Genomic DNA, 15,388 nt, shown 5'->3' with positions numbered 1-15,388 from the left:
AATCTAAAATGTCAGTAAAAATAAATAATATTTCTGACATCAAAATACTGGGTGAAGTTTAGAAGGAAGACCTGCCTTTAGTTCACAAGTTCACAAGAATTTGATTAGTTTTAATATACGTTACAAACTAAGATAAACAGTTTGGCTACAGACAGCTTTGGTTTTACCTTGTTCATAACAATTCACAATTAGCTTAACCAGCACACTGTGGTTGTGTAGAACACACCAGTGATGAATGACAGACTGCAGACAAAGCTATTGAAAATATTACTTTTCTACATGTTATGCTTGTTGAACAGGCGGTTTGATAAAGTACTTATTGGCTTGTTACTTGCGAAGCTTTTATTGCATTTACAGTAATGAGTGTTGTTGTTATCAACTCCAGTAAAACATTATCTTTCATTTCACCTTGTTCACTATGTCTACCTCTCTACTCTGCTGTCCACTCTGAGAGCAGAGGAGAAGACAGAGAGGAGAGGCTGCCAGCAGAACATACACATATATACATATATTGCATTTAGTGGCATCTTCATTAAATTTAGTAAAGTGAGCCCACACTTTTGAATGTTTTGCCCTGTCAACCACGACTGGAGAACACAGAATGTAAACACACAGTTACACCACGTCAAATGTAAGCACCTGACACCTGCAGCTTCATCATCATTAGGGGACAGTTAGGAATTTTAAAAAATAGCTATGTTAGATATAAATACCGATAGCAGGACCATTTGTCCAGGAGCTTATCAATATTTCAGTATTAACCAGTCAGGAACCAGTACCAATTTAGTACCAGTTCTCGATACACATCCCTAAACATAGTGTAGCATTTAACAACTAAAGAGCCAGTTGGTGGAGACCAAATCATATCATAAACCATACTCCACCATACAAACAGATAGATTAGTAACTTGCTAATTGGGAAGCATTACAGATAGCAGCTTCAATGAGCACTCCTCAGTGTTCACAGTGGGCAGGGACTGGAACACCAGTGTGGATTCATATCTGTCCAGATGGAGCTCTTCTCTTCACTCAGCCTTTATTGCTACTACAGATGCTCAGTGTAATGTGGAACATTGCTGTCGGGTTTTCATCTCCCTGTTTTCACTCATCCATCACATCTTTAAAAAAATATAATTTCCTGTCTCCATGCCAGCCTGTTGTCTGATACAGACAAAGACTATCAGACAAGCAAATCTGGTCAAAATCAGATGGGTGGACTCACACTCAGGCTGCGGTAAAGTGTTTTTGACAAAATATCTATTTTATTCTGGGGTGGCTGTGGCACAGGAGGTAGAGTAGGTCGTCCACTAATCAGAAGGTCGGTGGTTCGATCCCCGACTCCTTCTGCCCGCATGTTGGAGTGTCCTTGAACAAGATACTGAACCCCAAATTGCTCCCGATGGTTCGATGGTTGCACCAGCACCCTGCGCGATGTGTGTGCCCAAATACAAATACGTTATTCGGCAAAGCACAAATGGTGGGGGTTTTTTGTGAATGTTTGTTTCTTCCAATTTTTCAAAAATTGTTTGCTTTTGAGAAGAAAAAAAAAAAAGTCAAATACCAGTGTGCAGGTCGGTAACATCGCTATCTCAGTCTCTCTCCTCTGCTCTGCTGCTACGTCTATCAGCAGGTCTCAATGAAGGGGAGTCACATCCACCTGCTACATGACGCACATTACCTAATTCGGACATCACGCCCAGAGTTAGGGGTGTTCACCAGAGATAAAGCTGAACTACTGACACACGCAAAGTGCTCCCAAGGGACCCTCTATAACTTGTTGTTCCCCTTCTCCTTTCCACAAAATTAGGTTGTAAAAAATAGGCAATAAATGAAAACTGCAAAGCAAGAATCACTTTTGAGGTTCTTCCCTACACATTACAGGGTGTGCTGTCGCTGTGTTATGGATGTATAAATAGGTAGAGGTCTGTCTGCAATGAGGTGATGAGTAAAGTTTTAGCTCAGTAGTCAGCGCAGTCGTCTATGATCTGGGAGACTCCAGTACGAGACCTGGAATGAGTGAGAGAGGAACAGAAACATTGTAAAGCACTTTGGATAAAAGTGCTATATAAATGCAGCCATTTATCATTTTTTATTTATTCTCTATTCATCCACTTTCCTTCAGCATCAGAGGGAGCTGGGGCCTCTCCCACCATGATGAAAAAAAACAGTGATATTCCTCAGAAACAAATATCACAAACAAGTGGAATTTTTTTTTCTTTCATGTTCAGGAACAAAGACAGAAATTGCAAGATGCTATTATTAGGGCCACTAAAACCTTGTGCACCACCAAAATCCATCCATCAACCCCGAAGTCTGGGTTGATGTTGGGGTCAACAATGAGTGTGACTAATGCTGTGTCTACATCACAAAGTGACATTGCACAAAGTGCATGCAAAATAAGTGGATCTGGAAGCTTGGTGATGTAATGACTACTTGCAGGGCTAGCTGGTGAACTACTGTAGCTGGCAAGCTAACTCCTAACCTGTTAGCAGGCCTGAACAGGCTAGTGCTAGTCAGTCACAATAGTTCCTGGAGCTTCCTTATATTTCCTCTCTCCTGTTACTTTCCCCATACATTTTGTTAGCCTGTTAGCCCCGTCCCTAACGGGGAAATAACTTCTCACAGTTTATTCCAAAGGTGCATTATACCATAGACTCCAGTCTCATAACTGTCTGGAAATCCCTGCTCTTTTGTGGAACAATTTTTACCCTGATACAGGAGGTTAAACAAAAGTGAATGGTGCAGCACAGCTGAGAAGCTATAATAGCTTCCTCCTTTTTGGACTCCCACTTTCCATTCTCTCAAAGATCAGCATTGTCAAGACAGCTTTCTTTTGGCACAAATTCACAAATATCAAAAAATCCATGCAGATTTATTGCCTCCTCGAGTGAATCCACTGATTGCTATAATTCCATTGGAACTAACCGAATTTCAGCAATTTGATGTGTGCAGGAATTTAGATCGCTGTTCATACTAACAGTCAACATTGGTTTTGTATTAATTGCAATCTTCTTCCTAACCTTAAACTCAAGTTCTTTTAACTATGACCATGATCATTTCCTACCAGTTTTTATGTGTAAACATACCTTCTTAACCTACTTACCCTTTGCAATAGTTTTGAAAGGCACTGATTAACAATGTCATCCTGCTGATACAGGAGTCCTTTTTGGAAGGAAAACAAGACAAACAACTGTATCTACTGTATCTTTATCTAGTTGGGAGGACTTGTTGACTTACAAATTCTTGACTCAAAAGTTAGGTGATGTCAGATAATGTATAATATTTGCTGTGATGTATCTATTTTATACTCTTTATACTTTTATACTATATTGTCAGACATGATTTACCTTGTGAATGTGTCCACTCTTTTTTCTATCCAATGAATAACTAATTGACAGTATGTGTCACATTCTAGTATCTGGTGCTTGCTACTTCTATTGATGTTATTAAAGTGTAACATACCACTCACATAAAAGTCTTGTTTTTGCTGACAATCAATGGTTTAACATCTTGCCTACCTGCAGTGATGTGTACTGCGAGGTCTGTCAGTACACTGTGACATCACTGTTGAGTGTAGTTACAGATGTCAGACACAAGTCTTTCTGTAATCTCTGAACTGCTACCAGTCTATATTTAGCAGTTTTGTTTGATTTTGTATATGCAATACATTTTGATATTCACTTTTTCTTCAGCAAGTATTCATACACAGTTGTGAATATTATGTCTGTAAAAAATTATTTCTAGCTGGCAAAAAGATAACACATTGCTACATTTAATTTAATTTATTTAAATCAGAAAATTGTGATGAGAGACCAATTTAACTCACATTTTAATTATACAGGCCTCTTTAAATGATATGGAGGCCTGTCTTCAAACATAAATAAAAAGCTCGGTCATTTAATCCTACAAAACACAGAAAGATAAGAGAAAAACTAGTTGATTATTGTTGCCATGGTGTGCTAGCTCTTTCTCTTGTGTTTTCCTCTCCTCTTGTTTTACTGTATGAGTAACAGTGTCTCGGGGGGGCTTCTGAAAGATTGTTTTTCCCTGCAAAATATGAGTCATCAGTGCAGATATAAATGAATCATCGTGAAACACCCCATCTTTATTAATTGCTTGTATTTACCTGAGACAAAAAATGAGACAGATAACAGATTCTGGGGAATGTGGAGGTCTTACTGAGCAATATGGCATAAACTGAGGCATAATACATTAAAGTCACACACATTAGATATTTAATGTCTATTAACTCCTGCAGCATGCCATAAATCTTAATTGTAGGCAACCAGCTATAGAGGTTACACATGATAGCTGCTTGGGCCATCATTAGTCTTAATGGAGTCACCAAAGGTGTGTGTGTGTGTGTGTGTGTGTGTGTGTGTGTGTGTGTGTGTGTGTGTGTGTGTGTGTGTGTGTGTGTGTGTGTGTGTGTGATGTTAAAAGCCGCATAAGTTAAAAGTTGTAAATTAATTGAAAGGTTTTGCATATACAGTATATTGTTAATGTAGCTGTTTACATGCTGATTATGAATTTTGGTTGGGGGCACTGCTATGACAAACTCATTATTGTCACTGTGGAACATAATACCTTACTACAGCACTTGTTACATGTGTGGGAATATTATAATGATACAGATAATAACCTTGCTTTGTCCCTAAGACACATTGCTGTACATGCAGCTTCTCTCATTCTCAATTGGTGCCGATAAATAGAACAACAGTGTTGTTGTCTCTGACTGGTTCCACATTCAGCATTTCTGTGCCTGGCCAAAGGCACTCTAATAATAATTGTGGAAGGAATGAGTAGTACTGCTTTAGTTACCTATCTGTGTATATAGAGCCCCAGAGGCAGCACTGTTGTTCTGTCCAGTAAAAACATGAAGCATCACTTTACCTGCAGACAAACTAATGTGGCAGCTACAATTGTTAGATTTCATCTGTGAGACCAACATTTATCTTCCAAAAGGAATTAGATCATATATCAAAATGCTGCTGTGGAGACATTAGAGCCAGCAGTAACACCAAAGAGCTGCACAGATCAGATCATCAGATCATGTTCTCTCTAGGATGACTACGCAGGACTCAGGCTGCTGCTGCGACATGACCGGCTGGTCTTACCCGGCCAGCAGCTCCTCACATCTCCAAAACATTGCAGCAGATGTAAAAACGGGACGTTATTTGGATAAACCCAACCAAAACCACATATTGGAATCTACGCAGTTACTTTCTTGCCTGAAAAAATATAAAAATATAAAACTTAAATGACATATTAACTGTCCTAGAGCAAAAATTACAACAGTCTGGCTCAAAACCATCGCCCTTGGGTATCATCAGACCGCACTGCACACTAGGTAATGCAGTCCCAGCAGGGCCCTCTTCTCTACACCAAAACGGTGACAGATAGGCACTGAAGAAAGACAGACATGAAGAAAAAATCTGAAGATTGACATTGAAAAACACATCATAATGCAAAAAATTTCAAAATGAAATACTATAGTAATTTTCTAATGCCAATGTTTTATTTCTCAGTGGAACCTTTTTTAGTGCCAGTACTTGTTTCTGTGCCAATACAACTTTTTCTAATAAGTGTTTCAATGCTGATGTTTCCTCTTTCAGTTCAGGTTTTGTTTCCAATGCCAAAAAAGAATTTGATTCATTTCTACCTGAAAAAGAATCAATTTGTGTATGAATTGCTGTACTTTCCCCAATGAAGTCAAGAATTGAAATGGAACAGTCAAGGTGACCGGTGGAGTTTTCTTGTAAACAAACATTTACAAAGCTGGTAGCTACACATTATGCTGTTGTTTTATGCTATACGCAGGTCATGTATGTCTATGTTGGCATATGATGTTAATACAAGTGATTTCTCAAAAAAAACCCCTTGGATTTAAAATTTAGTTCAGACAAATTTTCTAATCGTGAGGTAATAGGCAGACTCCACACATCCTTCTCAACGTTCATTGTTTATTGACATTAATTGTAATATGTCAACAGACATTACAGACACTGATGCATGTAGGTAGAGGAAAAAAGAGGTCTGTTCTCTCTTTTATCACTGGGATCATGTCACTGTCTCTGTATATGCATTGAATCAGCATATCTTCCTCTGCACACACCATAAAGTCACAGTCATTCTCTCTACCGGTCCTGGTTTTACAGCTTTCTTATCTTGTCCACTTATTTCCAACTATTCCTGGAGAGAATTGGTTGGTCATCTCCAGAAGATGAAGAGGCCACTCTAGTTTCAGGCTTCATGAGAACATTCATAAATGGAGGTAAGAGGATGACTTAGCTTAAATTAAAACAATATCTCAATATCTTGAATAATTTGATTGCTGATTATTTGTATAAATTATATTCTAGCTGGGGAAAAGGTTCTGCATGAATTTTTGAAGTTCTGGACAGGGTGGAAGATGCTGCCACAGAGCCTTTCTCTTGTGTACACTCCAGAAAGCCACTTCACATCTCAAACTTGTTTTGAGTGCCTGATGGTCCCACTATGTCACAGGGAGTTCAGCATCTTCAGAGAGAAGCTATTGGAGGCACTTGAAGTCAATGAGTATGGCTTTGTATTGCTTTAATTTATTTTGTTGAAGGGGTGGAGAGTGGTTCCATGTCATTCAAGTTACATAAAATGCTAAAGGCATTGATTGACCACAATTGAGACAAAATCCTCAGTTTTTGGCCAGTAATGTTCCTCTCCACAAGGGACAACAACAATGGACAGAAGTGTTGCAATTGCTCCACTTTTTTCCCTCAGAAACCTTTCCATGCCTGTAAATGAAGTCTTTTTGAATTAATCTATTTTTTTTATTAGTAAATGTTGAATGTTCTACTTGGCAGCTGTTAGAGTTAAATTATTTGAACTTCTTGTGGTTGAATAATTATTTTGGCAAGTTGTAACTATCTATAACTTGCCAAAATAATTAGCTATCCAGCAACTAGAAGTTCACATAATTTGAACATAAAAATAAATAGCTCATGGATATTGCACTTTATTACTTTCATAGTTATGGAAAGTCAAGCAATTTGATTAGCAAAAATGTATGAGAACCCAGCTGAGTCTAGGGGGACAGATTGCCATATCCTGAAACAATTTTGCTCATACTTTGTTCCAAGAGAAGCTATTTTCACTTGTTAAGATTCTGACTCACATGTAAGTTACAAAGTGTTTCGATGGTCATTGTTGTTAAAGGTGGTTTTTAGTAGGGCTTGGATGTACAGTACTAGTCAAAAGACTTGCTGCTCTCTTTATGAGGTTGTAGTGGGTGGTGGTGATGGTGTACTGGAGTGCATTATACTGAATGGTGTCTAGTATTTTGTCCATTCCATTAACATACATGAGGGGGGCAAAATATTAGGAACATTTTTCAGTATAATGCACTACAGTACACCACCACCACCACCCACTACAACCTCAATAATAAACATAAAGTAGAATTATCACCTTTCTAACAATGTCAACAAAAACTGGAAATGTAAGAGCTTCGTAAATGTAGAATTTATGGCAGAGCTGTTGTATTAGATTGCATTAGATCGCACAGGTGTTCCTAATAAAGTGGCCAGTGAGTGTATGTGCAAAAAGGTGTCATAACCCAGCTTGTGAGCTATGACAAAAAGCAGGAGATACACAGTTTTTAAACTGGAAGGTATAAAGGTTTATTACTTAACATACAATAACCCAAAATATACCTAAGTTATAAGGTGTGTTAATCAGTGTTATCAGTGTGTCAGCAGATGGATGAGTGGTGGGTAACGAATGGAGGATGTTGTTCGATGTAAAACCTAAACTAGTAACACAGCCGAAGCCAACCAAACAAGAACATGATGCCAGAGGAATAGACAGAGAGCCTGTAGACTGGGACAGCTAGATCTTTAATACCCCTGGGAGACTGGCCAGGTGCTCCCAATTGTACTGATGAACTCTGCCTACCAGGGACCTGCATGGCAACACAGAGAAACAAAGGTTAACACATACACACACACAGCAGGCCCTGCTGCAGCTGAAGGGCCGTCACAAAGGTATCGTGTAAAGTGTCAATACTTTCTGAAGGTATAGAAAGTACCAGGGGTGGACTAGAGATATTTTGAAATTTCCATGGTGTCCACACTTTCTTTAATGATTTATTTATTCATATACCTTTCAAGGCTCTGCTGAATTTGTGGCTGATAAACATGATTCATTACAAACAACTGCAGCTCACTGTCAGGGTCTAGCAAGTTCTGCTCCTCTAGGTGATGGAAGAAGCAGTAGTACAGGCAGCCACGCATTTCCAAACATTGACCCACAGCCTCTCAATTCTTACGTATTAAAGATTTACAATTTGTTAGTAGTTAGTAGTTACACATAGTTGTCTACACTCCCTTCTTTCCAGAGACTCTCTCTTATTTTTAGGATTTTTATCCTTTTTGGAGGGCTTTACAGGACACAGGATACAAGAGACGATTGGATGATAGTTAGATTGACTATCAGATAAGTTGGTGAGAGTAACAAGGTAGATATTGTGTGCTTTGATATTTGTTTTGTGCTCTGGGTGGTCTCATTATCTTGATGTAATTTTAATAACTATGTAAGCTTCATTCACCCTTTAAAATGTTTCCTCAGATTCCTCACAGATTTTTTTGCTAGTGAGAGTAGAGGGAAGCATTCCTGAAAACTGGAACAAAGCTTGAACAAAGTGATCAGTGATTATGTATTTTTTCAGGGGATAAGTGATGTCCTACAATAAACAGGTTTGAGGATGCATGTTGTAAGTCATTTACCTCTGATTATGTACAGAGCGGCCAGTGATATGGCATCCCCTCCCAGGTCCCCTTCATTCAATCATATACATTGCATATACTTTCCCCTCCTTTGTACTCGTGATGGTAAGCCATGCTGTTCAACAGCCTCCTCAAACATGCCAAGAAGAGTGTCAGAACAGTTGTTGTTTGCAACTCAAAGAACCTTCCTGCTGAATCCATCTATATCTCCAAAGATTACCAGGCTCCATCTGTTGAAATAGATCATCATTAGTAATGCAACCTTGGGGTCAGCTCAAAAATGCCAGAAACCTCATTTCCCTCAGTGGCCTGAGTGTCAGTTGTCTGAAGAAAAGGTGACTGTAGGTGTAACAGAGCAGCCCTGTCTGAAGCCTAGCAAGCCTTATATCTCAGCAATATGGGCAGCATCAAGTGTTGTGATGCTGCCCATGCTGACAGACTGAAATGTTGTAATAAATATTTCAGCAGCAAGCAAGACAGTGCGCGGGAGTTCTTTTCATAACTCAAATGTTCAAAACGAAATGATTCTGTTTACCGATAGTGCTATTCTGATTTCTGCAGGTTTAATAACACTACATAGCAACATCAAAACTGTAACGTAGGTGAAAGAACAGTGTCAAATTGGAGTTATAATGAACCTTTAAATTGCTAAACTTGTGCAAACGTGTATCCTTCTGTAATACTGAAAACATATCACAATATGTTGATCTAATTCCTCAAACTGTTTAGCTTTCCTCATCCTCTAGAGTCTAGTCAAGTCAAGTCAAATTTATTTATATAGCACATTTCATACGGCAGGTGTAAACTCAGTGTGCTTAGGGGGCAGTAGAACAGTGGATGTGCCTGGCTGAAGGGCTGTAGTTAGCTAAAAACATTAGATTTCTTCATGTCAAAGCACCCTATTTCTACCAGAGAGGAAAAGGTAGTTTATAGCATATGCTGAAATCCATCACATTAGGATGCAATACATGAATGCAAGGACTGACATCATGTCTACGGTAGAGATAGCACAACTGTATAGCAAACTGCACCACATAACAGGCTGGCATGACGCTTTTCAGTGTTGATATGGTGAGTACACTTTGTAATCATAGACAGGAAATTACATGCACAGGCATGCAATCAGTTCCCATTCAGGATCTTTTTACACTTAGCATTTCAGCTGAATGCAGGTTAGCTATTCTGTGATTTAAACATCTATTACAAACACTGCATACCTTTCAATTAAAACAACTGTTCTGTTTTTTACTTTCATGTGTGTTCTCTGTGACTAGCAGCGTATCCAGGTATGTCATTTTTAGCTGCAGGCTGTCAGTGCAGCTCAGGGTCAAGGTTGTCTCTTCCACCGCATCGCACACAGCATGTAACGTTATCCACTTTTGTCTTCTTTAAAGGCTCAGTTTTTTGGTTTGGCAGCTTATAAAAACTTAGTTCTTGGTTCTTTATCCTGCTGGTAGTGCATCCCACCACACAGCAGCTTTTAGGCATTTTTCTTTTGTTTGCTAACAGACAGAAGTGACAAGGAGGCATCTTCATACAATATAATGTCAGTGGAGAGCAAGAAATTGTTTTCCCCTCGGGAGTGGTTGGAACCTAATTGCGCTCTGTCTCTTTGGTTGAAAGGTAGAGGTTGAGCCAGATCTTGCAGGAAGGGCAGAGGCTGATTGGTTGTCTTGTTGTTAAATGGCGGAGGCTGACGTGAAGCCATACGGAATGGAGGGGGTTAGGTAAAGTTGTGGAAGGAATGTTGAGGCAGCGGTTGTCTTGGGTTGTAAAGGCGTGGAGGCTGGACTGGTGCTTGGTAGAAAGGTGGATGTGGGGAGTGATTTGACATTTCAAGAAACTGTGTGAACGCTCATGTTGTGCTGTTGCATCCTCAAGTGAAGCTCGGTGTCATCTGTGTTGAGGGCACTGCTAATCGTCTCAGCAAAGACTTCAAGTGTTGTTTCCATTCTGGTCTTTCTTTTTCTGACCTTGCTAGATGTAGTTGTAAGACGGAGGAACATGTGTTTGTTAAAAGCTATTGTAGCAGAATTACAAAAAAAAAGAATATAAATAAAAAAATAGTTAGGCCTGCTAATTAATGGAGGATAGAGATGAGTAGAAAGAGAATAGTTAACAGTAATACAGTGCAGTATAAGATAATGACATAGTGTATTATCTTATACTGCACATAAGATAATGACATAGTGTATTCTCAGTAAAGAATACAGTAGTGTGGCCAAGGGGCCATTGCCCCCCTCCCCCACTTTACCCTTCTCCAACATTCTATTTAAGTCACGAATCACTGTATCCACTCAAATGCCCCTATAGTGCAATACTAAAAAGATGCAGGAGGTTTTCTATGTATCACAGGAAATGACTCAAAAATAAAAAAAAATGTATCATCTTTCATTGTAGTAATTGATGTATTTTAAGGTGAAACGTAAGGTATTTGATATTACTTATAATTAAAAAGAAACAGGTTAGATAGACTAAATTGAAAACACAGGCCTCAAACTACAACCTCAGTGCAACAAAAGTGATGACACCTGTGACCACCTGTCACCACTGCACCTTTTGTTAGAATGTGCAGTGGCCGTCCTTGAAAAATGACGGCATACACAATTCTCTATTTACACATCCTTGACAGACAGACTGGCAAGTGCTTCTGACTTGTCACAAGAATTAGCTGTGCAAAGTGGTGTTTCAGTGACTGCTTAAACAGTGCGAAGGACATTGCATGAAGTCAACCTCTACAGACGACGTCCAAGAAGAAAACCATTGCTTACAAAACGGCACAGTATTGCAAGATTAAACCTTGCCAAAGAACATGAAAAGAAGCCTGATGAATATTGGTGGCTCATTCTTTGGTCAGATGAAACCAAAATAAATTTGTTTAGATCAGATGAGGTCCAGCAAGTTTGACATGGACCTGGCCAGGAGTGACTGTATTGTGCTGACCATGAAACATGGAGGTGGGAGTGTACTGATATGGGGCTACACGAGTGCAAAAGGTGTAGGGGAGATGACATTTATAGATGGCACTATGAATGTAAGTTTGTATACCCAAATACTGAGTGAAAAGATGACTCCCAGTCTCAAGGAGGTTGGCATGAGAGGATTTTTCTAACATGACAATGATCCAAAACACACTGCAAAAATCACATAAGAGTTTTTTAAGAGGAAAAAAGTGAAAAAATTCAGCCCAGTCACCAGAATAAAATGTTGGCAATGTATGTTTCTGCAAACCACGGATACGTTTAATCTCTAAATTTCAATATGTTTAAGATGTAGCATATCAACATTTCTACAATACGTATCACAGGGAAAGTAACATAGTTCAGATGACATTTATATGAGGTCACTTCCACGTTAGGAGGAGGTGGGTTGGGTGGTTGGCTAGAAGATTAGTTGCATAGCATGAATGAATGACATCTCTCCACAGATTTGCTCTAGACTGGTATCATCCATGCCCAGGAGGATCCAATCTGTTCAGAAAAATAAAGGTGGGCACACAAAATATTAAAAAATAAGAGTGGAGTCTAACTAATGAAGGATGTGCTGACTCTTGTTGCAGTTCGTTCTTAAATATAGACCTTTCATTACAGTTTATTTAATCAAACATTCTGTTTTTCAAATGGATCGGCTTAATCCTTCTTGGGTTTTGTCTAAAAACAAATAAAAATTGTATTAAATTGTATTAAATTCCTTGTATGTGTAAACATACTTGGCCAATAAAGATGATTATTTAGATGATCCTCTAACAAATGTGAGAATATGAGGCCAATATGCTTGTTAAATTCTGACCTTAAAATATAATAAAATTTTTGCAAGACGAATACAAAACTTGATGCCAGGAATTATTGATAGAGACCAGAAAGGATTTATAACTGGAGGGCAGGGCTTTCATAGTGTTAGAAGAATATTAAATATTATAAATAACGGCAAAGAAACCTCAGATACAGCTCTTCTATCATTGGATGCAGAGAAGACCTTTGAAAAGGGTTGAATGGCCCTCTCTGTTCTATGTTCTGGAAAGGTTTGGGAAGTAAGTGGAAGAAAGTAGGTTCATCTGATATATAAAAAGCCAACAGCAGAAATTTTGACAAATAGAAATATTCCACAATCAATTGATATTAAAAGAGGCCACTGCCGAGGTTGTCCACTGTTCCCATTGATGTTCACTTTAGCAATTGAACCTTTTACAACAGCAGTACAATTACACCCACAAATTTACGGATTAACAGCTGGACAGAATGAACACAAGCTAGCGCTGTATGCTGATATAAATTTATTTATTACGAAATTAAGCAAATTTTACTACAGTTAATAAAAACATTTGGCGATATTTCAGGCTATGCAGTGAATAAAACAAAGTCAGCAATATTACTTCTTAGCAAAAATGAAAGCAGGAACCCTAATTCTGAAGTGATCCAATTTAATGTGGCAGAATAATTCACCTACTTGGGGATTCAGATTGTGCCAAAGATAGAAAATGTTGTTAGTGCTAACTATCGACTTTTGATTAAAGGAATTAATAACTCAATTGATAGATGGACATCCCTACCTGTTTTTGTAGAATGGTAGAATTAATATTTTAAAAATGAGTGTTTTACCAAAGTTACTTTATCTTTTTCAAAACATTCCTCTGCCACCGCCGACAGATTTGTTTTAAAAAATCAAAAAATTATTTGTGGGATTTATTTGGAGCAATAGCATTACCATTTGATCGAGGGAGCCTAAAATGTCCAAACTCGTTGTATTACGGGGCTGCACTGCTGAGGTCCTTTATGTTCTATTTCTCGACAAATGACACTCCCCATTGAACAGAAATGGAATCCTATGATCTAAGACTGTCTCTTCCCATGTATATATACTCTGACACAGAGAAAAAACTAAAAAGGCAGACTGGCAATCCAATTGTTAAACACGTGATTAAAATCTGGTATGACATGAGAAGGCATATAAAAGAACCAAATTCTTTGCCACAATATAGCCCAATACAGGGTAATCAGTTTTTATACCAGGAAGAACAGATGCTACATTTAAATTCTGGGCTTCTAAAGGGCTTGAATTATGATGTCTTTTGAAGAACTGAAGTGTAAATCTAATCTGAATAGAAAAAACTTCTTTAAACTTCTACAGCTGAGAAGCTTGGTAAAAGTGAAATAAAATGATACACTTATGAGACCTCCACAGTCACTTATTGAAATGTTGATGACAAAGGACTGTTTAAGAAAGGGCATCGTATCACAGTTCTATAATCTGCTCACATCCTGCTCATCAGAGTTGACTCTTTAAGCTAAATATTTAGAGCGAAGATTTGGGAACTGAAATCTCAGTAGAGGATTGGAAATGCTGCCTGTGCTGCAATTCACACTCGGACAGTAAACACACGCCTCAGATTAATACACTTTAACTGGTTAATGAGAATTTATGTAACTCCTGAAAAATTAAATCATTATGATAAAAAATATACTAGACATATGCACTAAGTGCACAGAGGCTAAAGGAACACTATTTCACTGCATTTGGTAGTGTAGAAAGATTAAAGCGTTTTGGGAAGAGGTCAGAGAGTCATGTGAGAAAATTATTTCCGAACAAATTCAGTTGGACCTTAAATTATTTTTAATTGGCTTATATCCATAACATAATTATGATAAAAATTAATAAATATTGATGGACCTAGGAATAGGAATAATGCTTGTTGTGAACCATGCAGAATTTGTTTTTGTGTATTGTATCCGCTTTCTTTCTTCTTCTCTTTCTTTTGTGGAGAGGATTACCAGTGTTAAATAAATGGAGTTTTTGTTGTTGTGTTTGTTGTTGTTTAAAAAATAAACAAATAAATTTAAAAAATTCCCTCTCTCACCCCCCTCCTATGGGGGGTGGTGGTGTGTCTTCCTCAAGCTCAGGTCCTCTACCAGAGGCCTGGGAGTTTGAGGGTTCTACACAGTACCTTAGCTGTTCCTAGGACTGCGCTCTTCTGGATAGAGATCTCAGATGTTGTACCTGGAATCTGCTGGAACCACTCTCCCAGTTTGTGGATCACAGCCCCCAGTGCTCCGATTACCACTGGCACCACTGTTTCTTTAACTCCCCACATCTTTTCTAGCTCCTCTTTCAGCCCTTGGTATTTTTTGAGCTTCTTGTGTTCCTTCTTCCTGATGTTGCTGTCGCTTGGGATTGCTACATCTATCACCACTGCCTTCTTCTGTTGTTTGTCGATCAACACAATGTCTGGTTGGTTAGCCATCACCAGCTTGTCAGTCTGGATCTGGAAGTCCTACAGGCGTGGTCATTCTCAACCACCTTACGCCTGGGACACACTGGATGCGTGAGCAGCATGTGTGCATCGCGGAACCTCTTACTTTTCATTTCGGCGCCCATGTTAACAGGTTAGAGCAGCCACACAGCCCTGCAGTCGAGGCTGCTGCGTCGCGTCATCTAGAGATTTGAGGTCTCGCCTATTTTCTCTGCGTGACGCGTACGGTTCTTAGCAGAAATAGACAGGGAAAGTGGTGGAAAGATAGGGCTGCCAGTGGCAGAAGCGCCGCAGCAGACATGCCTCCTGTGGGGAGAGACACAGCAGTTCAGCACACGTACTGCTGAGGTTCATGTATATATATATATATATGTATATA

This window comes from Thunnus albacares, chromosome 8, assembly GCF_914725855.1.
Source record: "Thunnus albacares chromosome 8, fThuAlb1.1, whole genome shotgun sequence".
In the NCBI taxonomy this organism is placed as follows: Eukaryota; Metazoa; Chordata; class Actinopteri; order Scombriformes; family Scombridae; genus Thunnus; species Thunnus albacares.
Note: the sequence above shows the minus strand (reverse complement) of the source record.